The sequence below is a fragment of the Euprymna scolopes genome, chromosome 11 (assembly GCF_053919585.1).
Source record: "Euprymna scolopes isolate OS-2025 chromosome 11, ASM5391958v1, whole genome shotgun sequence".
Classification (NCBI taxonomy): domain Eukaryota; kingdom Metazoa; phylum Mollusca; class Cephalopoda; order Sepiida; family Sepiolidae; genus Euprymna; species Euprymna scolopes.
Window position 1 is genome coordinate 56,215,076 of NC_136492.1, and position 27,841 is coordinate 56,242,916.

At 33.3% G+C, this 27,841-nt stretch overlaps 1 protein-coding gene and 1 long non-coding RNA gene across 2 annotated transcripts in view; one reads left to right on the forward strand and one right to left on the reverse strand.

Annotated features, from left to right (window-relative positions):
• The window catches only part of LOC145287858 (serine/threonine-protein kinase PAK 3-like), a 268,674-nt gene extending 243,759 nt beyond the window's left edge, over positions 1 to 24,915 (reverse strand). The window contains exon 1 of the mRNA XM_080135740.1: positions 24,771 to 24,915. The gene's annotated coding sequence lies outside the window, so the exon portion shown is untranslated. The remainder of the gene's footprint in view (positions 1 to 24,770) is intronic.
• LOC145287861 (uncharacterized) overlaps positions 1 to 27,841 on the forward strand; it is a 233,559-nt gene that overhangs the window by 150,010 nt on the left and 55,708 nt on the right. The window lies entirely within an intron of this gene.

Consider the following 27,841-nt stretch of genomic DNA (forward strand, 5'->3'; position numbering starts at 1 on the left):
CTCATAAAAATATACAACCGGAGAGAACATATTTTTGCTAGTTTAATGATAAAAAAAAAAGTGAGAGGGAAATATGCATCTAGAACTAAGTGAAATTTTTTTCCTAGACTGCCTGTATCAAACAGTACCACAAGGCTGCTCTCCAGCAAACTATAACATTGCCATTTTCAAGTCCAATATAAACAAATGTTTGAGTTGTTCTCTGAAATAGTAAATTTCTGATCAGTTGCAACCATCGTTACTAATCGTCTTGATATTTCAATATCTAGCTATCAAACGATAATCTTTATCCTCAAGCAGCCTTTAGGCTTTAAGTAGTAATCAGTTTATTAAAAAAAAAAAAAGTTTTTTTTCTATAAAAACAGCAACTAACTAACAAGATCTCATTCGATTTGCTATCCCAACTTAGCAATTGCTAACTTACTGTGTCTTGTGTTATGAACATCTGTTTGTATCCTTACACTTAATTGTACCAAATTATCACCTATTTTCTGTTAAACCTGATATTTGAGTTAAAACACTTCTGTGCCTAAAACTAAACGCAAATTCCATGAACAAAGTTCCCTTCCTAGAACTGCCCGCTTATAGAAATATACCGCAGGGCTGCTTTCCAGCTGACTACAACATGGTCGCTTTTCAAGTCCAATGTAAACAAGTTCTTGTTGAGCTGTCCTCTTAAATAATCAAATTCTACCCAATTCCCACCTTTACACATCATTACGGTGTTGTCTCATTGACACTCATTAATACTTGTCCTCAAGTGGCCTTTGGACCTTGATAGGTGACTCCCCCCTCATAAAAAAAAAAAAATCTTTCAAAATAGTTAAATGAATTGTGAATTCTAGCCAACTTTTCTCATTTACTGATGACACATATGTCAATGGTGACAGCAAACTCAAGAGACATGACTAATGCAATTCAAAGAAATTAGTAAATCCTACTTGTCATCACTTCCAACATAGCGTTCATTGTTACCGGTGTTTGCATACGAACTAGCGAATTTACAATAAAAATAACATTTTATTCAATCTAAGTTACTAAACATTTGTTTCTTTAAGAGGATTTTTTGGTATACTTTCATTTTAATACCAGTCACAGGACAAGTAAAATTAATTCCACTCACAAAAAAGGTTAGCACCACTTTTATATACAAAGATCTTATACAAAAGATTAAAATCAAATTAAATCTTGTGTCTAGAATCCTTATTCCAATTTTGATCACAATCCATTACACGATTTTGATTCTAGAAAATGTTGAAAATTTAAGGTTTAAAAGTTTAAGAGGTGTTTAAAAAGAAATGGAAATTCAGGGAAACTTGCTTAACTATGGATCAAAAATAATGCAAATCTGAAATATTTGAATTTTCAAATGAGATTTTACCCATATCATGTCCTCCAAAAATACTCCAAAGAAGTTTGTTTGGAATATTTTTAGAGTTTAGAGATCGGTATCAATTTGTGAAATATTTATGGATTTGTGCCCAATACATATTGTAAAAATTTTTAAAAAATCAGATATTTGAATTTTTACAAAGATTTTCATCGCCTCTTTGCATAAAACTAGATGAAACCGAAACCCTTTTTTTTTTTTTTTTTTTTACAAGGGAGTCACTACTTATCAAGACCTGAAGGCCATCTTCTTTTATAGAAATCTCACCTGTCTGTTTAAATGTATGTAAGTATGTTTGTATGTCTGCCTAAAACTTGACACAGGCAATAGATTTTCACGAGATCGGTATCGTTTTGAAGCTCGACCCTTCGGACGACAAATACCGAAAAATTGGCTAAAAACATTAATTCCTTCACCTGGGCACTTTTCTACAAAGAGGGGTCGATTTTTTTGCTAACATTTTTGCAAATCATTCAAACCTCACGTCAACGTCACATAAAAGACATTATTTCAACCGCCTGTGACGTCACAATCGGGGTGGGCGCATCAATAAAACTATTTGGTTTTTTTTCACCTCCTTTTCCTCTGGTGCGTTATGGGTTCGAGTCTGCTTACTAATCCTAATTTGTTTTTGTTTTTTTACTCAACCAACACCCTCACACACCTCCACTTTCTTTTCCACCTTTGTGTCACAAGTTCCAGCCTGCCTGCCTAATACGCCTTTTTTATTTTTTTTTTTGCTCAACACACACCTACAAACACCCTGGCAACGCCAGGCACCCAGGCTAGTTTGGCAATAAAGGTTAATGAGTGTGCAGTAGCCATTGATCCAAGCCAAAGTGTTATGATCATTAGTGGCGAAAATTGGGTAGAATTTGATTTAAGGGGGCGGCTCAACAAGTATTGTTTACATTGGATGTGAAGACGATGATGTATTCAGCTGGAAAGCTGACCAGCAGAACAGTTCTACAGGCGGGCAGTTCTAGGGCAGAAGCTTTGTCCATAGAATTTGTGTTTAGATTTAGGTACAGATAGAAAAAGAGGGAAACTGTTGACAATGGTTGTAGTTAGACGAATGCTTTTCGTGCAAGTTTGGCAGGGGGAGACCATAGATTGAAGCTCAGATGAGCACTTGCCATGAAAATAACGATTAAGCAGAGACAGGCTCGCAGCGTCTCTTCTGTTAGAGAAGAGATTGCAGGGAGCTGATGATATTCACCTTTATGCCTAGAAGCCATGTTCCAAAATTCATAATGATTAGTTAATTAGTTTAGGAGTGAATCTTGTACATATAAAGACATTAACATATATACATACTTATATAAATAGAAACAACACAAAATACAGAGATATAATTATAAATTTGAAGTAAATAACTTATGAAATAATCATTTATATACACTCAAAGAATTTAAACAACTTTGTGTACGATTGTTTCTGAGATAAAATGGATTTTATTAATATAAAGTTTCATCTGCACAGTAAATATCAAATTCAAAATATAATATTCAATAGAGAATTGGCTTTGTAATAATACGAAATCTGCACATATTTTATGACTGGCCCTCCCCCTTCGTTATATATCATTATATATTTTGTTATATATCGTTATATAAACAGCTGGTTTCTTAAAGTTAAACCACTATAGCATTGCATCTGACAATAGATTCTGCCTAGCAAGTGATTTATGTAAATTATCTGTTTGTATTGTTTACATAAAAGAAAAGAAATTTTAATTAATTTCATGTTCTAATGAGTCTTTCAATAGATATTTAGAAAAATTCATGAGCTATGGTCATTAGATAATCAACAAAGGTGATCATCCAATGAAAACGCTACATTTGTTAAAAATGTTAAAAGTTCAAAATGGCATATAGAATTACTGAGTGTGTAATTATTCAGATCTTCTACTTTATTTATCTGAGTACTATGCTTTAAGAATCATGTTTAAACTATAGACAACTATATATAAAGTTAGGTATAAGTTTGTATGTTTGTACGCATAAGATTCACTAGACTAGTTAAAATAAACACACACATTAAAGCAAATCTCGGACAATGTAGAGCAAGTACAACTAGCACACACACAGTGTTTGGAAACTGGATTACATAATTTCAGGATTATGTTCTATGTGTGTAAATACTGAAAAAAAAGTTCTTATAAACATAAGATTGAAAATGCTACTTTCATTGGTCGATTTTTTTTATGGCAAATCAAATTAAACTTTACTGGGTTATTTAATGTCAAAACATGGAGAGAGGATTCTGTTCAGTCTTAAGATACAATGGATGCTCCTTCTAAGGGTACTTGCATAGGAGAATCTATTCTAAAGCAAGCGTTGCACAATCTCCAATTACATCTCTTCTGGACCTGCATTTCTTGAGTTCAGTGGCATCAAGAAGTCCAGGATAGAAACCAATGCCAGGATAAGCGGAGAATCTTTCCACATACACAGCACCTGGTATACTCAAATAGTTACCCATTTGGTTCAACGTCGCTTAAGTTTGCTGATCTAACAGAGAACCGGTGTGTTAACGATACATTATATATGATTAGTTGAACACAAGTTGCTATTTACCTTGTGGAGGGGGTGAAAATTGTGTGTGCATACATTTTCCAACAGTATTAATGCATCAATGACCACAATAGATCAGCAAAAATTTGAAGTTACCAGCAAGAGTATCCATTAGGCCAATTACACACACCCTGCTTAACTGGGACACAAGAACTTCAAATTGTACATACCAACAATATTTAAATTTGCTGGTAATAGATGGCTCACAAATCAATTATGCTAGCTTACTAACTCACTGTTCTATGTTTAATGACCCATAAATAAGTATTAGAAGAAAAAAGAGGAGATTTATTTTTGAAATCAAAATTTTTAATCCTTACCTTAACTAGTCAAGAAATTCAGGTGCCTTTTAATCAACTTTATATAAGTCAAGCACTCAAGTATTCCTATAATAGTAATATCCAATTACGTAAAGTTTTGAAGTACTGTGTTGAATTAATTATGCAAAGATGCCAGTCATCTGCTACTTGCCTCTCACTCCTTGACAGGGTTCAAAAGAGAGCCACCAACCTGATAGGTCCTGAACTATCATCTAGGCTTCAGCCTTTGTCCCATCAACGAAATGTTGCATCTCTCTGCCTGTTCTACAAGTACTTTAATGGTGAATGCTCTAATTACAAGCACTTGTACCCCCTCGACGTGAATACCCTCGACAAACAGCTAAATCCCACCCCTTCACTGTAGAGATCCCTCGGTGGAAGAAAGCCTTCTACTCCAATAGTTTCTTCCCCAGAATTGCTAGCCTTTGGAACTCCCTTCTGGGATTCTGCTTTTCCAACTATACTGACATGCAGAAGTTCAAATGTAATGTGAACAGACATCTTACTACTCATCTCAATTCATAATACCCTTGCAACTTATGTCTCCAATAGTAGGCCCCTACTTCAAAATGGCACTGTGCCTTGTTTGGGGTAAAAATTGAAAAAAGGAAATTGTGATGTGAACCAACAACGTGAGAGTGTCTAGTCCGAATCCTAGCACCATTTTTACTATGTGGCAAGTAACTGTAAGGCTAGAAGTGTTCAAAATATATTGTCTCCACCAAATTCTGCATAGCCACTGGCACCATTTAGCCTGCAATAACCAAATCTGGGTGCAATTGAGGATCATCCCCCCCCCCAGTCTCTTTTAAAGAGAAAACTTTGCTGGTTTGGTTATGCTGTGCGCCGTAACACAGGAGGGGTCATCCACAAAGCAATAGAGGTTATTCCAACATCAGCAAAGACACCTGGGAGGCCAGCTGAAGACATGGTTACACACCAATCAAAGCTCAGGTCAAACCTAGCTTTGGTTCACAGGTCTATGGTGTTCACTGCTGGTCTCGGGACTAGCTGCTCTTCACTATCATGGCTGCTGCAAGCTATCATACATGATCTGCATTCATCCAGGATGCTGTGAGCCAGCTTAACCCATCCTGAATAATGTTAGCTCAAGTCAGTAGGTATCTGATTCTAGAATGAACTGAGGAAACCAATGTCAGCAACAGAATTGAGCCAGTATAAAGTCATAGCAGATTGATGAGAATTTACATTTAATTATGCACTTATAAAAGCTAGCATATATATATATATATATATATATATATATATATGCAAGGAGTTTGGATCAAATTTTGGTAATCAGTAAATTTTATGAGTGAGAGCATCTTGTGTCGTCATCTGGAAGCTAATCTCAAGAAACAAAGGGAGATAATTCAACAATTCAAACTTGAGAGATTTTGGTTGTAATGCATATTAATTCCCATAAGTCATTTAAAATTGATTTCCTTTATAAAAATAAAGCTTGATCAATGTATATGATTTTTGGAATATGACATTTTCGTTTCGTCATCGGTGTGTACATCATACAGATCTTTATTTTTGCTGTTTTAATATAGGAGGAATTCTGGTTAAGAACAAAAGAGTGTACACACTATGTAAATAACAACTGTTGGGCCAAAATCCACAATGCTTGGGGTTCCAGATTCTGGTTTAACGTTGATTTAACTGAAGGCCTCATTCACCATCCACTTTCTTTTCCCTGCCTTTTTATGGCTGATCATTTGAGAGGGGCAAACGTTTGCCATTATCTCCTTCCATCCATATGCACTTTTGGGTCTAGTTGCTGAAACAACAATAATTGCTTGTCTATGCCTCCTGTTTATATTGAAACTAGTTCCTTACCATACATTCAGACACCTTCTGTGACAGGTGATCCTTTTTAAGCATATTGGTAAATCCTCTTTTTCATATCTACACATTTGTGACAGATGTTAAATATTTTCCGTGTATTACTTATGAGCATAATAACTAAATCCATAATAACTAAAATTTCTGAAGAAAAGCAATTTTCTTACCAAAATATCATAACACAGAATTTCCATCAAACTACATTGATGCAAGTAAGATTGTAGCATAGCATTAAAAAAAGTATTTAATATACTGTAATAAAAAAAAGTGGAAACTGCATATCTTATTCCACCATCAGGTCTTAATTTGCTTCAGTTTGTGCTTATCTGTTCCACTTTTGTATTGTATTGCCTCCTATAAATTACCTTTATATACACACTAAACAATGTTTCAAGCAAACTACATTTTATATATATATATATATATATATATATATAAAGTTTGGTGTTAAATTTTAAATTCTGAAAAAAACAACATATAGACACATATATTCGAATTAAGAATTTATTGTTTGGATTAAGGAAATTAACATAACCCCTTCTATATATTCCTTTTGTCAAACAAATTCTTAATTCAAATGTGTCTATGTTGTTGTTTTTTTTTTAGAATTTAAAATTTAACCACCAAACATATTATATTGCTCTATTCTTAAATATTGAGCTTTTCCTTTTTGGCTAATATCACCTTAAAATTGTTACTTCAAGTAATATCTATCAGTGTCTTATCTCGCTTATATATATATATATATATATATATATATATATATATAAACAAATGATTAATAAAACATGTTAAAAGACATCTTGAAAAAGAGTTAAAAACATTTAATTTTAAAAAAAGGAAGCACAAGATAAGTGGATAGTCCTTAATCCGTGGAGTTTCGAAGAAATACATACATATATATATATATATATATATATATATATATTTGTAGTCATCGACATACAGTCCTGTTTCGTTGTATCACAACTCATCAGTGCCGCTAGATTAGCATCTTTCCCAAGCCAAGGATTGAACCTAGAACCGTCATGTTGATAGTCGGCAGTATATATATATATATATATATATATATATATATACACGAAATTTATTGCTGTGAGTCCAGAATGAATGTACATATTGTTTCCGCTAGGAAGATATCCTCTGAAGATGAGGAGAGATTCGACCATCTTCGTCAGAATTCATAGATATATAGAGTCCATCTATGAATTCTGACGAAGCTGGTCGGATCTCTCCTCATCTTCAAAGAATATCTTCCTAGCGGAAACAATATGTAAATTTATTCTCGACTCACAGCAATAAATTTCCTATATACTGCTCTGGGTACACATTGAGCACTCTAGTCCGGTTTTTTTCACCACTGATGAAATAAATCATTATATATATATATATATATATATATATATATATATACTCCCTGGCAGTTGAGCATTGCCCAGTCATACAATATGCTTAAACATGATATTTTAGTTTATATCAATTGTTAACAACCAGAAAGATGGAACAAAGACTTGCCATTATGGAAACTGACACTCCTCTAAACGTCTGCAATATTTATTATTTATTGGTCAAAATGCCAATGTGTACTAACTAAGCACTCACCTTTCAAAAGGTGGATTTTTGGGGTATTTGGCTCTGTTGCGGTCGAATATCACAATTTAAATCTTCGATAAATAGTTTTTATGATAGTAAGATTTTTATTATTCAATTTATTCCCTAATGGTTTTCAATAGTCGCCATTTTGGTTTTAACTTCAGACACTTGCCAAATGCGCATGCGCAAAAGGAAATATTGAAAATTGCCGAGTTTAATGAAAAAATGAAATAGGCTAGGATGTTAGGATTAGTGTTAAACTCAGAAAATGATATATTAGTAATAGACTGAAAAAAAATGTTTACAGAAAATTATTAAATACAGAAAGGCTGTTCAACAGAATTTGTTTTGGCTCGTTTTGTATCATATGTGGTGACCATTGAAAGCCATTGGGGAATAAATTGGATAATAAAGGTCTTAATATCATAAAAACTATATGTCTGTGACAATTTTGAATGTGATATTCGTTCAAAACAAAAAGCGTACGCTCACTGTTTCACTTCGGTTTATAGCATTTGCAGTAAAAACAAAATAAAAATCAAATTTTCAACGATGAGTGTTTAGTTAATATACATTGGCACTTTGATATTTAATAGAAACTTACACAGAAATCTTAAAATATGTATGTTTTACATTTATAAGCCAACTAGCCGGACGCCCGGCATTGCCCAGTTGTACAATACACTTAAACATATTTTAATTTATGCAGATTGCGTATGTATTATTATAGAATCAATCTTCTGATTATTATATATTACCAGGAATAGTTTGCCCGGTGGACTAATTTGTAAAAAAATAAAAGAAAATGATAATGCTGTTCAAATTTCGTCTGTGTTTGGTTACAAGATCACGTCAGCTGATATTTGGGATTGACGATGAATGCCTTAGAAAAGTCACTTCTGATAATTGTTTAGTTTTAAAACATGCAAATGAAGAAATGATTTGTGGCGATTTTAAATGGTACCTCTTTTATCGTAAATTGAACTCATTATTAGAAAAAAAAAAAAAAAAAAAAAGATAAGGTACACCCAGGCTTGAAAGTGGGATCATTCGATGTGTAGTAGAATGCTTTACCACTGAGCTATGTCTACAGATGACAATTTAATTTTTTATAAGAAATGACTTGCTGAGATTTTATTATCTATCTTTGTCAGTGTAAAGTAAAATATTCCCCTGTAAAAATTTTTTTTATCTATAAGAATTAAAGACTATTTTTAAGATCCAATTTTTTCGATTTTTGATACTTATTGGATGACTGGCCAACGCTGGACTGCAAGCTAGTGTCCATATATATATATATATATATATATATATATATATATATATATATATATAAAGCTGAACGTCTGTGTGTGTGTGTGTCTGGTCACGAATAGGCTCCTATATGGTTGACTATTTTAAAAAAACTGATTACATATAATGATAGAAGATGTATCGAGGATCAGGAATGGGTATGTTTGATCTGGCAGAACGGTGGTTGATAAAAATTGTGGGGTCTGCGTTCAGCCTGGCTCCCAAAGTATGGAAATAAAAAATGAAAAAAAAAAAAAAAAAAACGTTTACAAGGGTTTTTGATATAGATATACATAAGAATACTTTGATAAGTATGTTTCAACTTAAATAGGGATGGTATAATAAAATTGTGGGGTCTGCGTTCGTGCCTGTACTCCATGGAAATATGGCACAAACTTTAACAAGGACTTTTCATATTTATTTGTGTAAGTTTACTTTGATAATTATGTTTCAGTTTGAAGAAATATGGCATAATTATTGGGTGTTCATTCGTGCCTGACCTCCATAGAATGTAAATATGTCACAAAGTTTAGCAAGGTTTTTTAAAAGGGGTGAGGGTCCACAATAACACCTTAACTTTAATCTTAATTCACGTTAGCTTTTATTCATTTTTTTTTTTTTTTTTGAGTTGAATCATATTGTGTGGAATAAATTCACCTCATAAATTCATGTTCTTATTAAAGTGAAAGCCCCCCCCCAAAAAAAAGTCAGAACTTTAGACAATTCTAAACACAAATTTTGCATAAGTTTGTTTTTTTCCTTCACTTGCATGTGGCACTCTTTCGAAAATAGATAATAAAAAATTAGAACGTTACTTGTTATCGTGTCAAAAGGAAAAAATCCTGCTCACGTGATTATGTGTCTTTTTAAAAACATTTGCATAACTTTATTTTTATTTATATATCTGTTTAAGCTTTTTTGTACTAGAAGGAATTCAGTTGATTACAACCCTTTCTGCGTGTTCTTTACATTACAATAGTACAACCCTGAATCTGAAGGCGCAATACTACACTGTTCAATACTGTAAAACTGAAATGAAGCTGCTCAGTTTGAAAAGGGCACCATTTTCTTCTTATTCATATCGATTCTTTGCTTTAAAAAACTAAAGTAATTACGTGTTTACTTTTTTAATATCCCATTTTGCTGTTTCAAATTATTTTACTAAAGTTAGTAAAGCTTCATTATTTTTCAAAACTGTTTTTGTTTCTTTGTTTTTCGATATTTCGTCGATATTATTTAGTAAGAGTGTTTAGCAGGAAAGCCAACAAACGACTACTCGAAAAAATAAATATACAAGAAATAAATGTTACCATAGTTAAAAGTTCAGCTCATGTTTTTTTTTGTTTTGAAATAGTTTTTAATGCTCTTTACTTGAAATAATTTCAGCGAACTGAAATTAAAACGAAATTTGAGGCGATAACTACTTAAATGAATTTTTATATGAACTACACATGCCATAATCGAATATTACTCAAGCACAAAATAACGGAAAACATTAAAATATGTTTATAAATATTCCTTACATTGACGGAACTCTCTTAAATTGTTAACACAGAATGCTCAGGTACCCCTCCTTCAAATTGAAAACGGGGCTCTCCATTTCAAAGTCGCTGCCATTTTGATTTTTTTTAAACCGGTTTGTGAATTAAAAAAAAAAAAAATTTGTTTTACAAACTACTTAAAAATACAAACCAATGACCTTTTCTACCATAAAAGTAACTTTTATTGACTATGGTAACATTTATTTCTTTTATATATATATATATATATATATATATATATATATATATATATATAACACTTTCTTTGTGTAAGGAAACATTTTGTTGGTCACTCTTGGCTACGAATGGAAACAAAGTTGATATAAAAAATATATTTTCGCGAAAATTATCTTTACTTTCATCATATTTTGCTTAGGATAAAATTTTTGAGTATCAAAACCTATCTCTTTACAACCCCCTCCTTTTCATAACCTATCATACTTTCATCAATCACAGTCCATTTTCTGTAGGCTGTTTTTTAACCCGGTCAACGACGGGTACTTCTGCTAGTATATATATAAAAATGCACTTTACTTGAAACATATTTAAAAAATATATATATAAATGTATTATCCATTGAGAAATGGCAGTGAATGTTGTTATTTTGGGGGAAAATTTAAAATTCTATTAAAATAGTAGAAAAAGTTTTATATTTTGCTTTTCATATAAAATTCAGGCTTTTACCTTTCTGGAAAAAAAAGTTGCTTAAGAATAGTAGATATTAATAGATTTTAATTTGCTTAAAAAAAAAACAAAAAAAAAAACAACAACAACTTGGTTTTTCTACCATTCTTTTGGCCGTGCCTAAGTTTAGTTTTAGATATACGAAAAGTAACCAGCCACTTTTTTCACCATTACACTACATGCTCCTGGTTGGAAGAGAGAGAATCACAAAGATCTTTATCAATGTTCTTCAAAGTGCTACCATAGATATTTTTGTCATTTGCATGGATATCAACGAATTATCTTTGAATGTGATTTGGAAGATCATTGATGAACATAGAGAAGAGGGTTGGATTCAGAATGCATCCCTGAGGCACATCAGTGTTGATACAATGTGCTGTTAACTTCTTAAACCTAGCAGAAAAAAAGGATTTGATGGCTAAAAAGACATTTCCAGGCATTTCTATAACTAGCAAGCTAATGAAGCAAACTTTTGTGCCAAATCCTATTAAAGGCGTTTGCTATATCAAAAGTTATTGATCCAGTAATGTAGCCCCTGTCAATAGATGGTTTGGTTGTTTTTTGTTTAATGGCATATCAACCCTTTTTGGGTTATTTAATGTCAAATCCAGTAGTTTAGAAAAAGATATTTTTAAATAACTATTCATAGGATTTAGGCGAGTTGTTTCGTAGAGTAAAGAAATATTTTGTTTGATTTTAAATTTTTGTAAATCTTGTTACTCTCAAAAAGGGAAGTATTTGATCCAGGCGGTTGTTTTCGAAAATGTTCTTCATATTTGTTGGCTTTAAGGTATTGTTTTCTAGCATTATCAAGGGCTCTACATTCTATGAAAATGTGTTTGCTGAGTCAAGTTTTTTCACAGAATCGTCATTGTAGATGTTGCTCTTGTTTCAGTATGTATGAGTGTGTGAGCTTTGTATGACCAATATGAACTCTGGATATGACAACTCGTTCTTTTCTTGATATTCTAGTAGTTGGTTTCCATTCTTCGGTTCTTGAGTTTTTTGTCATTCAGTGATGTTAGTACAGAAAGTGAATCTGAGAGTATTAGGAATTTCTTATGTTTATTTTGTTCTAAAATGTTGAGTGCTAGGTTCGTGGCACATGTTTCAGCAGTAAAAATAGAGATTTCTGTTGAAAGAGCCTTTTTTAGGGTTGTTTCATTCGATACAGTGGAACACACCACTCTACTGTGGTCTTTGGAGCTGTCAGTGAAAATGTGTAAATGGTCAGAGTATTTCAGGAGGGTATCACAGGCTTTCTCTTGGCTTTTCTTTTTGCTTCAAATGACTCTTTATATTTCAAATTGAATGAAGTCATATGCTGGACTACTTTGATGTGTTTTTAATTTATACTTTGATGTGTTTTTAATTTAGTGTAGTATTGGGCACCCAGTTTGTAACTCCTTATATTTGCAGGAATTTCGTTAGCCTCTGCATGAAAACTTTTGACTGGGGATGTTCTAAAAGCGCCAAGCACTAATCTCAGGCCTCCATGGCAAACTGGATCTAAAGTTTTTAGGTAGGATTTTCTGGCTGATCGGTATATGAAACTACTGTAGTCTAGTTTTGATTTAATTAAAGTTCTATATACTTCATTAAATTCTTAATAGCAATTTTAGTGATTCTGTAGGGAGTTGTCGTAAGAATTTGTAATAGATTTCGTCTGATCCTACGGTTGTGATGTGGGATCTTTTAATAGAATCTTAATTCAGTTAATGTAAGCAGTTTATTGTAATCTAGGTTTTTTGATTTAAGAGTTGGTTTGTACTGTTCAGCATTTTACTTAATTGTTATAAGCTTTGTGTTATGGTTTGATTAGATGAGTTTTGAGAAACAGTTTGAGCTAGTAAGTTTACTATGTTCTTTTTATCGGTTACTCTGGAGTTATTTTTTTAAGGAGATGCTTAATTGGTGTTGATTGAAGTTTACCTGCAACTTTTCGAATCATCTCCCATATTGTTCTCAGTTCTGTGGAGGAATTCCATTTGCTGGCATAATTTTTCCAGCATTCATTTTTAGCTGCCTTTGTTACTCTACAAGCTTTAGTTCTGTTTAATTTGTATTCCATCAATTTTGTAGTTGTGGACTGTTTCTGAAATTTCTTCAGAGCCGTTTTTCACAATTTGATGGATTCCATTGAAGCAGGGTCTGCTGTGTCTGTTAGATGGTGAGGTTTTAGGGATGCATTCATTTTCAATTTCTGGTAATGTTTCTGTAAAAAACACTTACTGTGACATTGTTTGACTGTGACTCAACCTGTACCTACATTTTTCTTTGTATAGTTACCAATTGGCCTTAGTTTCCATCGAAATTTTTCACTGTTGAATTTTGGGCTTTCTATCAATATTGGTAAATGGTCACTGCAACAAGTGTCGTCGTATACTTTCCCATTGAAGTCCATATACAGTGATGGGTCACATAAGCTGAATGATTTCCGCTAGTTGGGTTGATATGTGTAGGTGTACCATCATTGAGGAAGCATATATCATTTTGCCCTTTTTATTAGTGTTTTTACATTCCTATAGGATGTTATGACTATTGAAGTCTTCTAATAGGATGAAATGTTTAGGTAACTGGTGAATCAGTTTTTTCAATTGGTTTTTATTTATGTCATCATTTGGTGGGATATATATAGAGAGCATACTGTCATTGTTTTATGTAGGGCGGCATTAATGTTAATTGCTTGGTTGTTATGTTTATTTTGCTGTGGTGTATATTGTTTCTGGTTAGGATAGTTACTCCCCTGGAAGCCCTGCCCTCAGAGTTAAGAGTGTAATTAAATATTTGGTAGTTCTTTATATTGATGTTGTCTTGTTTCAGGAAGGTTTCTTGAAGGCAGATTATGTTTGGATTGAAGTGAAATGAGTATAAGGAGTTCAGTATAATTTGATTTTATTCCACGATAATTCCATTGGATTTGTTGTGTTTTTTCATTTTTATCCATGAATTGATTATTATTCCTCTGCAGGTTTTGGTATTCTATTATCTTTCTTGCTTCTGGGAAGGTCTTGTAGGTGCTTGCAAATATTTATCCATTTCCATTTTTTTTTTTGTATTATTTTAGGTTTTATGTTTGGTACTTCATTTAGTGTTATTTCTGGTTTGGATCTAGATTGGGTTGAGATTTTTCGATGTCCACGCGTTCTGGTTTGTTTTTATTTGGGCTTCTTGATTTTCTGTCTTGTGTATCTTTCTTGGCTCTTTGTTTCGGTTCGTTCAAATTTGTTTTCATCCTCAATCAGCACCATATCTGTTTTCTGTTTGTTATGTTGATTTTTCTTAAGGGTTTGGGGTTTTTTTTTTGGGGGGGGGGGGATTAAAGATCCTTGGGTTTGATAGTAGTATCGGGTAAGTTTGATGTTTACTGTTTTGTTTGGTTTGTAGTATTTTCAGTTTCATCTTAATGGGATTTGGGATTTTCCTTTAGGTTCCATTTAGTTAATCTAGTTAAAATTTTCCTTTAATGTTTCTACTAGAAATCTTAATTCTTCCATCAATTCAATCAGATTGTTTTGTGTCTTTTGTGAAATTGAGTTATTTGTCATTTTAGTTATATTTACATATTTGTGCTCTCAACTAACCTCACTTCTGGGTATAATAGATTTTTGGTGTGTTTCATTGTAGTTATTTGCTTTTACTTCTTCCAAACTTCACATTCTTTTGAGTCAGCTGCGTGTTTTTGGTTACAGTTTGCAAATTTTAATGGCATTTTGCAGTTAATGTGTTCTCCCGTCACCACAGTTTTTGCATGTTTGTGGTCTGATGCATCTGTCTTTGAGATGACCAAATTTATGGCAGTTGTGATATCGCAAAGGGTTTGGTATGTAAACTTCTACTTTTTCTATTAAATAACCTATTTTTATTTCAGTATGAAATTTGGGGGTGTTGAAGTTTAGGGTGTAGGTGTTCGTTGGAATCATTTGGTTTTCTTTTTATATTGTTATTCTTTGGATGTCTATGATGCCTTATTCCTTCAAGTTACTTTTAATTTCATCTGGTGAACAAAGTGAGAGCTCCGGGCTTTTTATCAAGCCCTTTGAGGAGTTCAAAGTGGTGCGGGGTTAAGCTTTTATTATAAGGTTGTGGATATGGTTTTGGTTTAGAAGTGTAGTTGCTAAGAATTTATTGGGTACTTCTATAAGGAGTGTGTTGTTCCTTAATTTTTAATTGATGTTTTTGTTATAGATCTATTTTTTTTTTCAATGATGAATGGGGATAATGAGTGATTAGAGTGTTGCTCTCTATGGATTCAAAAACGATGAATCTTGGGAATATTTTATCGTTGATTTTGTTGTCTGATTCTGAGTGTATTTACAAGTACTCAGAGCTGGATTCAATATAGGGTCTTGTTTTTGTTGGTTGCCATGGGTTAATTTATTCTTATATATCATCTTCCTTGCTCCCCATCTGCCTCGGAACCCATTAGGGGGAGAAACAATTTCACCCTATTATCCCAGGGATACAAGGAGGATATATTCACACTAGTAGGGGGCTGTTAGCATTTCAGGTTTCTCTGTTTTCTTGACCCATTTTTGAAGACTTCAGTTCTAATCCCTTCCTGTAACAGCTTTTTCATACTAGTAGATTGACCCTTGCCACCACCTTCTGATAATTATGGTCTATCTTTTGTTTGTGATCAAGAATCAGATGATTTTTGGAGGTGTCTGATGGATTATGCTGTTTGAAGTACGTTGGTTTTATCTAAGTAAATATTATGGCTGGATGTGACTAGCCAATTGACCAGATCGGGCCTCTCTGTTCGCCTGTCTAGCCCAGATAAGGACCAAAGTGGTGTTGGGAAGTGGGGGTGCTAAATCCTGACCTCCAAGTCTTTCAACCACCATCTCATCCTAAGGCATCACTAGTCGCCACCTATGGCCAACAGGTGGCCCCAATGAGGGACTTTTACCCTCTACATAGAGGCAGTCGGTGTATTCTGCAACCTCACTAACAGGGCCTTTAAATGTATAAAGTTTTTATGTTTCAAGTTCTTCCAGCATTTTTTTGTGATGTTTTAGTCATTTTGTTTCATAGTACCTCAGCCCCTTTGTGTTATTCATGTTGCATCCAGTTATTTTGTAGAAGGTTTTTATTCTTCAAGCTCCTTGTATCTTCAATTGCTAGTTTACAGTGTTTGGTTTGGTTGTTTTGTAATAGATCGTTGTTTCCGTTCCTTGCCCTGCAGAACATGACCGAGTTTTGCAATGGGAGAGGGAAAAGGGTTACAATATTAATGTTTTGGTCATTTTAAGTTAAAAAACCAGTCAGGAAATGGAAATAGAAAGAGAAAAGGGAAGGGAAAATAGGGAAGCCAATATCTTCAGACAGCTTGATCTGGTAGCACCAGCTTGTCAATAGATTCGTTGATCCTGTGTGATATTACAATCAGCATGTCAGCTGTTAATTTTGCAAGAGGAAATCCATATTGTTTGTCACAGAGTAGATGACTTTTGCTGAGATGGCTGACAACGTATTGATTTAAGGATTCAAGCAACTTATTCATGACACTGTACCTAGATGCAAAAGACCAATCTCCAGCATTTGGTCAGAACCGATAATGTATTTTAACACGCTTATATCTATCAAGAGCGACCTGGTGTGATGGAGGATAGAACGAGATGGCGCGAAAAACTCAGGAAGATACGTGATATTTTTTTTTCCTCTTTATTAAGCCATGGTTATAAAAAAAAATGTTAGCTATAATAAGAGGCTACCTAGCTAATTAGGAAATGCATATAACTCAGGAACATCACGATAGTTAGATAATACAGAACTCTGAAAGTGTGACAGTGATACATGTTCATTCACGCAGCTCTGAGGCAGCACGTTCAGAACTGCAGAACATAATGCAAAAGAAGATTGCCAGTACATCTCTGAACAAACACCAGTATGATTATGCAGTGCGTCTAACGTGAATGCATATCATCGCAGGTTTGGTCTGTTCAGCCGCTGCACAGAACAATATTTAAGCATTGTGATGGGGTAAGAACCATGACATTATCTGTAGGCAACAAAATGCAACTGTCATATTCCGACAAGTAGACAGCAGATCTAATCCAAGCAGATCATTTACTCCATAGGGAACAGGGTCATGGCAGGGAATATGTAGTGTATATCTGATGACACAACGTTGCAGACACTCAAGAGAATCAGAAAACACCCTACCATGACTAATTTTTATTAAATGTTAATTTTTAACGCAAATACATCACAAACAATTACATAAACCAAAATAAATTGTTTTTGATTAATTTCATAACTGCATTACCTTTAAAATAATTTATGCTGCCAATAGTACCGTTTACACTTCACTTTCGGTTGCCCCTCCTCATTAAGATTTTTTTTTCTAAATAATAACGTTATTATTTAGAAAAGTCCTTAACATGAGTGTGTGGGGGGGGGGGCTTCCTTGACCTAACAATTTAATGAACTTGGTCTTTTGGTTAGGAACAAAGTGTAGTATCTGTTCTGATACATTTCACCTTGTCTGTCAGCGGAAGAGAAATCCTTCATGACCAAGACAATTTTTATTTTTGTTCCTATCCAGAGTGCTCCTTTTTGGGGAGCTGGATTTCATAATATTAAAAACTAACCTTGTGTTTAACTCTTCCCTCGTAGGGTGGCAAGTAGATAAAAAATATTTAGTAAACAAAAGATAACGTTTAAAAAAATTTAAAAAAAAATCAATTAAAAACGAAAGGGCAACCGGAAGTAAAGTGAAAACAGTAATCGTAACGATAACCACTTAAATCATTAGCCTTTCTATGTGGAAATATGTCACCATACCGGACAACGCCAGGTAAATACAGCTAATAATGATAATAAAAATAATCCAATGTATGTAATTATCAAAACCGTGTAGTCACAAAGAAACACACACACACACACACACACACACACACACACACACACACACACACACACACACACACACACACACACGGAAGAAATTGGTCGGAATTTTTATTAATAAATTTGATGAGAGGAAGAGATGGGGAGTACAGTACACGGTAAGTCATGTTACAAAGTTGAATAATAAAAGTGATGGCTTATTATAATGAAAGTTTTTTTGTTTTTGTTTTTAATAAAAATCAACCTATGGGGAAGAGTGTCAGCTTTGAATAACAAATAAATTCACATTAAAGCTAAGAAAAAGCATTTTATGTATGATAAAAAATGGAGGAAAACCTTTATAGTGTACGTACCAGTCACGGAACGGAAATATATTCCAAAAATCACGTAAATTGATCAGGTAGGTATTTTTATACAGAAATTTTTAAACGATTCAAATCGATAAATGTGAAATCGGTAGCATTAGAAGGCTAGTCTCGCAAGTTTTGATTGTGGATTTATCTGCCTAATGTTTGTTTTTTTTTTTTTAAGATGGCGGCGCGAGATAGTTCCTTTTTGCTTACTCAAATTGATTTTCTTTGTTAAAAATAAAACTATTTGATCAATTCATCATATCTTATCGGAATAGAAATTAACCCATCGCATGGCGGTGCCGTTTGCCTCCTTATGGTCTTGGTTTGAGCAATGAAGACCCAATCGGCAGTTTTCCCTAAGGTGGTGCATCGTTTGTACCTCTCCACATGGACATAAAGGTGAGGTGTCTAGGCCCCACTTGTGGAGATCGTCTTTTGTTTTGCCTTCTTTGTCTCTGGCTCTATTTAGAGTCACCCAGTTTTTTTCTACCAAGGTTTGAACCCTGGGGGAGTGTTTCTTTTGGGTCTGGTAGGGCTTCATTTTTATTCCTGCTGTTATAGTCTCGCCATTGTTCCATCCTATAGGAGGTAGCTTGCCTGGGATCGATTTCCTCTATATTGATGAAGCTAAGCTACTGCGAGATTTTAGTCTTTGTCTCACTGATTGGTGGCCAAACAGTGAGTGCCTGTGGTCGTTAAGCTGTTTGTACCGTTCCATTCTGGTGATGACTTCTCGCCTGATATGTGGTGGTGGAATACCAGTTCGGCAGTATAGAGCTGGCAAGGGAGTTGGTCTTAGGGCACCAGTTATGATCTTGCCCATACTGGGGCACAATACTCCGCTGTGGAATGGCACAGTGCGAGAGCTGTTTGCCTCAGTGTTTGGGGGTCAGCACCCCAATTGCTGGTGGCAAGCTTACTGAGAAGGCTATTTCATGATGACAGCTTGCCTTTCAATTTGGTAATGTGTTTTCTAAAAGAGAGTATTCTGTCCAGAGTTACCCCCAAGTAGACCGAGAAAGGTTCATGTGTAAGCATGTTGTCATTCCACATCACTCTAAGTCTCCGATTTGCTTGGTGATTATTAAGATGAAAAGCGCAAATCTGGGTCTTGTTTGGGTTTGCATTTAAGTACCACTTTTTGTAGTACCTAGAGAGAGTGGCTAGGGCATCAGAGAGTCTTTCTTCTATGATGTCAAAACTATTTGTCTGGGTGGCGATGCATAGGTCATCTGCATATATATATATATATATATATATATATATATATATATATATATATATATATATATATATCTTTGTATATTTGGGTATTGTGGTTGGTCATTAGTGTAGATATTGAATAGGGTTGGAGCCAAAACTGAACCTTGTGGGAGGCCATTGTTTTGGATAAACCATCTACTCTTTTTGCCATCCAGAAATATACCCATTTGATCAATTGATGTGATTTTTGGAATATGACATCTTCGTTCCGTGACGGGTGCTGCTGCGGACATCATACAGATTCATCAAATTCTTTCTGGAAATTTCCTAATTGCTTTATTCCATTTCCAGAAAGGATTTGGTAAGCATCAATTTCGATTATTATTATTATTATTATTATTATTATTATTCAGACTCTTAAAAGGTTAAAAAAAAAATGAAGTTACCGGACAAAACACGTGGCTAAAATAGGGTTTGTTCTGAAGATGAGGAGGGGGTTAAGCAGTTTCAAAATAAAAAGGCAAAAAGAAAAAAGAAAAAGTAAACGTGGAAAAATTAAAACATTTTATTTTATGATACCAGATCAAATTTATGAGCCATATTTCTAAAAGGCGATTAATTTCCATCATCCAAATATGGGTTTGTATTAGGTACGACAGGCGGGTGGGGGGAAAAAAATGAAATATGAAAAGAAAAAAAAAGATGAACTACTAACGGAATAAACCTGCCAACATTTGACGTTTCGAATAATGAACACGATTAAAAGACGACAAAGGGAGAGCTCCTTTCAAGTTGTAGCAGCAAAAAGTTATTTTAACCCTCCTCAAAATAAGGCATACGTTTAGATTAGAAAGGAGACATTTAATGTATGAAAATTTAGGAAATCAGGAAGACGATAGTATGGAACCAATATTTCTGCTACAATAACTTGATTTAGCACGAAAATGTGAAAATTTAAGAAATAAAAATATAAAGACGAGAAGAATAAACAAATTAAAATAAAATAAAAAGTTATTTTTAAAGGACTCAACAAAACACACACACACACACACGTTATATATATATATATATATATATATATATATATAAGAGAGAGAGAGAGAGAGAGAGAGAGAGAGAGAGACAGACAGATAGACAGACAAACTATATTTAACTGATTCTTTTATTAGACAAATAAAGAACTTGAAAATGTCTAAGAGAATAATAGAATTCTCGAAAAACGTCATAATTGAAGCAAGAATTTGGATTGACTCATTTTTCAAATTACGGATGACTCGTGCAGCCATAAAATTAGGTAATCGTAATAACAGTATTTTTGCGATCGCTTTCATGCAAAACTTTTGATTTTAAAATAATGGAACAGTTTCCAAACTTGCAACTTTTCAATGCAAAGTATTGGAATAAATTATTTGATAAAAAGATTAATTTCAAATGATTTTTATATTACACAACGTGGTAACAGTAGTAGTAACTGCTTTGCACCGGCATACAACCCGGTACCAACAAGACACGAGATTTTACTCTGGTCGACAGATTTTTTTTTTTTCTCTTTTGCAAATGCTTCCTTTGAAAAGTTACCGATTTTTAAGGTGCTTGTGCAGTTTAGAGACCATGCTATTTATTTTAGATAAAATTTTCCAACGACATTTTTACGATATCTTAATTTTTTATCAAATTGTTGGACGAAAGTACAGAATAGTTAAAGAGCCCTCTCCTCACATGTTAAGAACGGTTTTATCAGTAATAACATTATTTTAACACAGTCGGTAAACTGCACGAATAGTTTTTAATTTGAATCAGGGTAATGAAATATGAACAACAACAAAAAAAATAATGGTGAACTGAACTGCACTACAGCGACAGCGTATTGATAATTATTGAATAAAAATTAAACAGATATACACAAAAATAGTTCAAGAATTTTAATATACTGTCTGATTGGCAGAAAAATCTAATAGTACTTAACTATTTTTGCTGTTGTTGAAAAACAAGAGAATAGTTATTAATGAATGGGAATGGTCGTATCGTTACAGAAGATCACATCGATTTAACGTATCATCTGTTAAAAAAATAAAAAAGAAAGTCAACCAATCTCACCGGCTATCCACTGTTAATGACCGACAGTCATTTTCGAACATGACTGAAGATAGCGGTAAGAAGAGGTGTTGATTATGTTTGTAACCTTACCGGCTTGAAACTGACGGTATCCTTTGAATCGATCTTCTGTAACACGATTAACACACACACACACACACACACACACACACTAGCATTAGGTTTCGAAATGCGATAGCCTAAAGAACTGATTTTCTTTATTGATTTGATGATTTAATAAAGTTTTATTTAACTTTGAATTGCCATTTTTTATTTCTTACACACACATAATACACATTATGTGTGGAGTGAGAGAGGTAGGTGATGGCTTTGAAATAGCATAGATCGAAACATCGACGGTTCGATGCAGATTGAAAAATTCATCAGTTTTACTAATAACGATTTTGTATAGAGCACTATTAACACACACACACTCGTTCTTTCACGCTATATATAAATTTGGTACCTATGCAGAATGATTTTGCATAAGCACCAAACGAAACGGACCATGCTATGTTTTTTTATAAGATTCTCAAGTTAAATTCATTTTTCGGTATCTTTTGTTTATTAAATTGTTAGGTGAAAGTACAGAATGGTTACAAAATTACCTCTTCCACATGTTATTTCAGCACGGTCCGTATTCTGCATAAGCAGCATGAATTTTTTTTTACTCCCCCCCCCCCGACCCCCAAGGACAAAGTAAGATGAATGAATAAGGAACCCGGAAAAAGAAATAGGGGGAATAACTCGGTTATTATTGTACTTACAGCCATCCGTACTTACACAACCGCTTTAAGTAGAGAACTTAACACACACACACATAAAAATATTTTTTTAAAAAGTATTTTAAAGAGAAGGAATTAAAATAAAACAACTGATTTAGCAGTTTCTGAAAGAGTGGACATAAACTATATTTACATTGTGAAATATATAGGCCGATACAATTAGAGAACGAGAAAGAGAAGGGGGGTTTGTTGGCGACGATGACTCATGCTGCCTTAATCACACACACACACACACAGCAGCTGCACGCTACTACCAAGCATTAAAAAGGCAACATTAGACAATGAACTACAACTAAAATTAATAATATAATAAAAGGAATACATTAATAATTAACCAAAATAAAGAAAAATATTTAATTTATGAAAATAAAAATTTTTACTCTTAAAATAAACTTAACTGACCTTAAAACTAACTTAGGAAATAAAGATTTTTTTTTTAATTTTTACTTTGTGTTTTTAGCTTAACTTTAAACGTGTTAAAAAAAATATACATTTAAAAAAATATACATTTACCTTTATTTTTCTTAGAAAAACAAGTTTAACTTTAAGTATTTATATATATATTAAAGTTTTATTTATATTAAGTAGTATAAAGAAAACTTTATTTCTTTTTTACAAGAATTAGTAGTTCAGTATTGTTTTTTCTCTCCCTTTAAGAAATAAATAAAAATAGGTTAGCAAAGCTGTTTACAAGTATAGACTCAGTACACACGTTTTAAAAAGTTGGTGCTAATGCACTTACTGATCCGCGCTATTTTTTAAATTGTATTTCCAAGTTTAATTAAAGTTGTATATGTTTTTATTCAATTGTAAGGTTAAAGTACAGAATAGGTACAAAACACCCTCTATCCCCATGTTAAGAATGGCTTTTTAAATAATAACGTTATTATTTCAGCACGGATAGTACCAAAAAGTTTTTACAATAAGTATAAATATGACTAATAAATATTACTATTAAAATATACACCTACAAATAAAAAACGAAAATAGAATAAATTAAATTTTTAATAAATTGATGAAATAATATATATATATATATTATATATTAGTGCGAGTTTGTTTCATGAAAAGAAAAACGAAATAATTTATAATCCTTTTTTGCTAAGGTTCTTCTAAGTCCCTATTTGTCTCCTCATAAGGGCAAAGTTAGATGTACGATTGGTTTTTAATGTGGGAGTGATTCAGCACCCCCCCCCCCAAAAAAAACTGAATTGTCTTAGTCCAGAAAGAATTCTCCTTTAATGACAGAGGGCAGAACAGAAGAAGCGTATAGTAGGCCTAACACGAATATATACTACATGATTTTTAATAATTCGTATACAAGAATGTTTGAGCAGTTTTCTCTCTATGTTGGTCTAAATGAATCTAAGTATGTCCTGACAAAATAACCAGGAACCGAGAATAGGTAATAAAAACGGAGTGAGGCAGGCAGGTGTCTTCTACCAATCTCCTGGGGTTATCAGGTGCAATTATTGTTCATTTGATAAGACAAATGTAGACGAGACACGGGTGTGACAATACAACTAACCGGCATTATTGGGGTTAAATTTAATAAATCGCTTATCTTGAATTTTTCAGCTTTAAAATAGTTGTCATTGGAAGAAACAACATCTTAACCAAATCAGTTCTATTTTGATAACAATTCGGTTCAATAAATAATGTAATGCTCACACAACACCGTAATAACATAGCAAAATTATGACAGTATCGGGTACTCACGTAGAATACGAACCGTGCTGAAATAATAACGTTATTATTTAGAAATTCATTAACATGACGAATCGAAACTTATAAAACTATTTTGTACTTTCACCTAACAATTTAATAAACAAAAGATACCGTGAAAATTGAATTTAATGTGAAAATCCAATATTTAAAAAAAAAAAAAAGGTAGCCATCTTAAAGCTGAAAAGTTCAAGATAACAAATACAGTTAATAAATGGTGTAAAATAAAGCTCGCGATAATAGTTTAGAACATATATATATAATCTGAGACACCGCTTTTAACAGATAGACATCTAATATAAAAACATAATTTAAGTAGTTATATTTGAATTAACTTGACATAAATGGTTTCAGGAAGGCCCGACAGACATTATTATTATTATTATTATTTCGAATTCAAAACATGGTAGGTTAAAAACTAGATTCTAGATGAAGAAATGTTTCATAGTTGGAACTAAAAGTAGTTTGTCTTGTTTATATAAATGCATGGCTATTTTTTAAACCACTTACTGGTAAGAAAAAGAAAGTTCCGGGCGTTCTAGGTATAAAATATCTGCCGCTATGTCCGTCTGGTCTTCTTTTCGGAGTCTACCTCTTCAAAACTCAACACACATTTGGTACGAAAAAAAAAAAAGCATGACAAGTGCCGGGGAAGGAGGCGGAAGAGTAGGAGGTTGGATTAATAGCGAAGTGCGAGGGGGCGTATACCATATTAATCTAGGTGCGTGTTTCCATGTATGTAACTGTGTATTTGCCTATATACGTATACGGAAGTGTGTGTGTGTGTGTTCGTTTTATTTCACCTGTTTATATCAATCTCCATATTAATAAAGCCGAGACAATGTGTCTTTGTCGCCTATACGTAACTTTGTTAAATACACATTGTTATTTATTTATTTATTTATTTTTAACTAAAAATGAAAAGGGAAAACTAAAACGAATTTTATTTTTCAACTTATAAAAAACAAAACAAAAAAAATGTAAACCTGATTTTTTTTTCTCACCCACTATCCGGCATTATGTACCCACCTGAACAGTGCCGGTTTCGTGGAGCCAATTATGTCAGTGGTTTAAAAAAATATCCATATCTATATCTATATCGATATATATATATATATATATATATATATATATATATATATATATATATATATATAAATTATTCAGACGAATTTAAGTGATTTTATAATTTTAACATTCGCAATTAAATCATCCTCACCTCACCCACCACCTCAAAAAAAAAAAAAAAAAACTAAAAAAAACTTCTATCTTTTGATCGATTACGTGACAGATAAAAAAAAAAGTGAAAAGCAAGAGTGGCAGATCAGATTCGTATATAAAGTTAACGTAAAATGCTTCCCTAATTTCTGTGCCATTCTAACATTTTAGGGCAGTTAACTACAATTATTAACGTTAAGTTCGAGTGACAAGATTGTAAAACAGTAGAATCTCCCTAAAAAATTGTGATTGTTAAGATATAATCGATAGATCGATTTTTAAATATGTGGTTTTAAGCAAAAATAACAGTATACTTACTTAATTGCCATGTTGAAAATAGTAATATATTCAAAAATCACGAAAACTCGTCGAGTACACCAACAAAACAAAACAAAAAAAAGTCTCACTACCGGTTAAAACAAAACGTAAGCCATCCATTACAGTTGCAAAAAAGGAAGATAAGTGACATTTCCACGAGAACAATGCAGTGACTTTACTAATGCACCACTGCAACTGCACCAGTCCATAATTCCATCCTTCTCATTGACTATTTGACCAAAATGGGCATCAAGGTAGTTCCTCAGACCTTACTCCCTGTGACTTTTTGTTATTCCATACTCAAGGAAAACCTTACAGGCTGTCGTTATGAGACAAATAAGGAGATGAAAGAAGCTCACGTAAGAGAAATTTCCTGTGGCATTCCAGAAGTTGTTGGAATCGTACAAGTGCATTGCAGCCGGAGGAGATTACTTTGAAGAGGACTAGAGTTTCATGTGTGTACTATCAATAAAAGTGCCCATATGATAAAAGTCTGGAAACTTATTGGAGATCCCTCATATATATATATATATATATATATATATATATATATATATATATATATATATATATATAATAGCATTTCAGCCCGGCGTTGCCCGGGTGTTTGGAGATGTATGTTGAGCAAAAAAAAAAAGAAAAAGTGGTAGTAGGAAGGCAGGCTCGAACCCGTACCGTGAAGGAGGAAAAGAACAGGGAAAAAACGTGACGTCTTTGCTGTTACGACCTCCGTCAAACCGGGAATGACGTAGGTTTTGATTAAGGCTAGACAATCGAAAAGAGGGGATGACTTTCGAAAAAAGCGACCCCTCTCTGTAGAAAAGTGTCCAGTTGAGAGTGAAGAAATTAATGTTTTTAGCCAATTTTTCTGTATTTTTCGTCTGAAGGGTCGAGCTTTTGTTTTGTTTTTTTTTGTGAAAATCCGTCACCTCTACCAAAAGTTTTAGGCAGTCATGCAAACATACATACATTCATATATTGATAGCTCAAATTTTCGACCCAAACCGATTAAAAAGCTTGCCCTATCTCTGAATACCCTTTATGTATTATTAAGTTAGATCTATGTCCAAGGAACCTATATCTAAAATTTCAATTGTTTAGACCCAAAATTGTCGGAGGAGTTTGGTAGAGTTCTCAAAGGTCAAATCGTTGAACTTTGACCTCTTAACAGCCAAATTTCTGACCGGAAACCGATCACAAAGATTTCCCCAAATCTTTCGAGTCTGTAGACTTAAAATTGACAGAGTTATTGTGTAGATAGACACACAGACGCAGATACATACACAGACACGTTCACTTTTGTAGATATATAGATAGATAGATATATTGACAGGAACAGGGTGTTGCCCGGGATTTAATGAGGAACCCTATGTTGTTTTGTGACAAGTGCATAACGTCATATTATCATTTTTTTCTAAGCTCTTATTTTGGAGCTTATCCAGAATTTACCTATATTAAAAAAAAAAGAAGAAGAAAGAAAAAATAAATCTCTGTATAACTTATCTACCCGTGATGCAAAGAAAATACTGCATACTAAAAATCACGTAAATTGATCAAGTAGTTTCATTTTTATAAATGAAATAATTTAAGCCATTAAATGGAATTCGTAGGCATTACCAAAAAAAAATCCCCCAAAACTCACAAGTATGAATTATGTTGAGTTATCTCCTCTGTTTATTGAGACTGCTTCAAGATAGTCGCTTCTCAGTTAACCATAAATTTGATTTTCTTATTTTAAAATGAAATTACTTGGTCAATTTACGTGATTTATTGAATGCATTTCTTTTTCGTCATGGATACATACTGTAACGTTGGTACCGTCGCAGGAACAAAAGGAAAGAAATAAAAATCCGACTCAACATTTTTTTTAAGTGCAAATGAAATGCATTTATTCGTGGTTCTTCCAAGACAACGTATTTCATTATCTTTCGAAAGTCCTTACATATTCGCATGTGCTTTTTAAAAGTCTCAGTCCTTGCCACTTCGTACTGGTACTAGCCAGCGCTTTTTCGCGCTTGTGTTTACACATCCATCTTCTCCGGTGG